Genomic DNA, 3,648 nt, shown 5'->3' with positions numbered 1-3,648 from the left:
CACCGAAGTCCGGTCTTTGGCTGTTCAGGTGGACGTTAAAGTTCTTGTGGCAAAAAGGAGTCTTTCTCTTCTCTCTCTCTCTCTCTCTCTCTCTCTCTCTCGGTTTCCTGGCCGCCAATCCCTCCCAGATAAAACCAGTCGCTCCCCTTCACGGCTGTTTACCGGGAAGTCGCTGGGCGCAAGTTGTCCGCCGCCTTCGCCCACGAAGCGCCCCGGCGTGCAGTTAAAATAAAAGTAAAAACCTGCTGCGATAAGCTCTTTGAGCCGCGTCGACGAGGCGACGAGCCACGAGATATCAGGCTGCGAGGATTATTTGATGGTGTATTATTAACCCGCGTCCGCCGTACCTGGAAAGGAACAGGTCAAAATTCAGCGGCTTGGTGCGAGCAGGAAGGAAGTGTTTTTCCGGGCGGGTCCGAAGCCGAGGTTTTCGCACGGTTTAATCATCCGCGGGTTAACGTTTAACTTTTAGGTGGAATCCTGTAGCTCGGCGGTGAGAGAGGGCTCGCGACAGAGAGAGAGAGAGAGAGAGAGAGAGAGTGACCCGGGTTCGATTCTCGGGCAAGGCACAATGTGGGGCAAGTTTCCTTACGCCCCCCCACCCCGCACACACACCCCCCACCCACACACACACACGCACACCCCCCACCCCCACACACACACACACACCCCTCTGATTACCGAGCGGTGAACAGGAGTTGGAAAACTCTGGATAATACCAACCGTTCATCGCTAACTGTAGCGTCAAAGTTTTTTTTTGACACTTACGGCAAAGTGTTTCCGTGTGATCGGGTGCTGTATAAAAAAGAGAGTTCCTTTCTCTCTCGTGCGGTACGGAGGGAGTAGGGGAGGGGGGGGTGGGGGAGTGGGGTTGGGGGGGGGCGGGGGCAAGAGAGGATGGTTTCGGATGACTTAAGGTCCAAATTTACCCTGGGCTTCAGGAGGAGAACCAGGCGTAGACGTCCCCGAGACGTCTCGAAGCGCTTCACAGGATACACCGTAAAGTGAGTTGTCTGTATATTTTGTGGGCGAAATGAGGCAGAACAGTTGAAAAGAGAAGGGAGTTTTTCTCTCTCTCTCTCTCTCTTCCCGGTGTTCCCCCACATAAAATGTAGTCGCTCACTCCACGACTGTTCGCGGGGGTGGGGGCAGAGACTCCGCTGTGCGCAACCGACTGCCCACAACATGCGCAGTCACTACACTTTACAGTACGTCCCGCGAAGGGCTTTTGAGAAGGCCGGGCGACGCGATAAGGTGCTGTGTCAAACAAAAGGATTATTTCCATTGCCAAACATGTCACCCTGGGGCCAGTTCAGCTCCGAGGAGACCTCGCCTACCAATGTTTTGGTGGAAGAGAAAAGCCGGGCAGGCGGTCGGTCGGTCGGAAATCAGAAGTGATTGGAGGAGGGGGAGAAGGAAAGAGGGATCGAGGGAGGGGGTGAGGGAGGGACAGAGAGACTTTACTGGAATTATCAATGGCGATGATCAGAAACTTTTATCGCGAGTGTATAAAGATGGAGAGAGAGAGAAAGAGAGAGAGGGAGAGAGAAAGAGAGAAAAAAAAGAGTGAAGACAACTAACTTATTGGAGCGAAATGTCCTCAAAAGTTGTAGCTCAAGGAGGGGGAATGGGGGTGTTGTTTTGGAAGAAATACTTTGCGTTTCGTCTCTCTCTCTCTCTCTCTCTCTCATAAGAACTATTTAAGAATTACATATTGTAATTTGAGGGGAATAATTCACACGGATTTAAAACTGATTTAGTGTCAATTAGGCTCTGATTCTCGTGGGTTTATTGAAATGCGGAGGGGTGTACCTGAAGGAAAATTTGCTTCAGTGTAGCGAAGGTGGTTTTATTTTATTGATGAGCACTAACCATTGATTAATTTATTGATTAATTCTGTGCGAAAGCCATTGAAAACCAGGTGTGGGGGTCTGTTTCGTGTCCTCACCGGTGTGTTCCTGTGAAGCGCTTTGAGACGTCTCGAAGACGTGATGAGGCGCTCTATCAAACGCGATTATATTATTATTATTATCATTTTACTTTTAAAGGAAAATCACCCTTTCTTGCGCCGGAGAATTTCACTGGAGTGCAAAGCTCCACTTGACACTCGAGAGAAAGAGAGAAAGAGAGAGAGAGAGAGGATAATTAACCTCTTATCTTCCTCCCGGCGCACTCTCTCGTTCCTTCCCCGTTCAGTCTAAACCGACGGTCACGATTTCCGTTGAGCTTAGAGAGAGAGAGAGAGAGAGAGAGAAGGTGGGAGTTTTCTTTTTCTAAACGCGTCCGATGTATCAAGAAAGGCGATAAATTATAAATGAAGATTTTGTACTGTACATACACTTTATATCAAAACAAATCGCGAGTGGGGTGGGGTGGGGCGGGGGGGGGGGTGGGGTGTGGGGGGATGGGGCCGGGGAAGAAGTATTTAAACCTCTGCGCCGTACTGGATTGCTGCAACTTATTTATCTTCTCGGTTAGTTTCTATATCTCGTTTGTGATTATTTATGAGTGTTTGACGATGAAAAAAAAAAAAAGGCTTTGGGCTTCACTGTCCGGTAGCTCAGCGGGTCGCGGACTCGCCTCGCGAGCGAGAGGACCCGGGTTCGATTCCCCGGCAGGACGAAACCTTTGGCAGGTTTCCCCAGCAGCAAGCAGGAACCCGGTCGCTTTCCGGGGGGCGTGGGGGGGTAATAAATCCGTCCACGCAAACGTTTGGCCACTCAGTCCACGGCTGTTGGTGGGACACAGCCGAGCGCAATTGTTTTCTGCGTTCCGCCCGCAAAACGCCCAGTCAAACCGCTTGATAGCAAATCCCCCGAAGGGCTTTGAGACGTCCCCCGAGACGACGTGATGAGGCGCCACGTCGAACGCGAGGGTTTTTTTTTTTTCGAGGATTATATTTAAGTATTTATTGTAGCTCTGTCCGTTTTTTGTTACCTGTGCCAAAAAGACAAGTGGGACATCTTTTCACTCACACACACACACACACACACACACACACCAGAGAGATCTGGCTATTTGCTCCTTCCTGCCTGCGGCCCTGTAAGATATTGAAGTGAAATTCAGGAAGATATGTATTTATTACAAAGTGTTAGGGGTAAATTATGCTACGAATTGAATGACTTGTCAAGCAGTTACCTGTTTGCCTTCACTGTGTAAATAGATATATCATTATAATATAAAAATCAATCATTTTTGTCGCAGATGGTACTATGGATTCGTGGCTTTTTTTTTAATATATATATATATATATATATATTGAAGGAAACCAGACACTTGGCTTACGCTGTACAATAGCGATGGATTTACACGCTTGTTCGTTTCATTCGAGCAGCTCGAACCCGTTTTCCAAACTTTTAATTAATAAAAAAAAAATGAATTACGCAGCGTGTGGTCTCTGTGGCTGTAGCGCAGTGGTTAGAGCACTCGGCCTCGCAAGCGAGAGGACCTGGGTTCGATTCCCGGGCGGTTTCCTCACCGCGCACACACACACAGACACGCGCGCGCACACACACGCGCACACACACGCACACACACAAGCCTCTTGTTTACTTCGCAGTAAGTAGGAACCCGCCGATCAACTAAGAAAGGAAGACAAGACAAAGACACTGAGACGATGGTGTTTTGTGCCCTCTCTTTATTGATGAG

The sequence above is a fragment of the Callorhinchus milii genome, unplaced genomic scaffold (assembly GCF_018977255.1).
Source record: "Callorhinchus milii isolate IMCB2004 unplaced genomic scaffold, IMCB_Cmil_1.0 Scaffold2, whole genome shotgun sequence".
NCBI classification, from domain to species: domain Eukaryota; kingdom Metazoa; phylum Chordata; class Chondrichthyes; order Chimaeriformes; family Callorhinchidae; genus Callorhinchus; species Callorhinchus milii.
Note: the sequence above shows the minus strand (reverse complement) of the source record.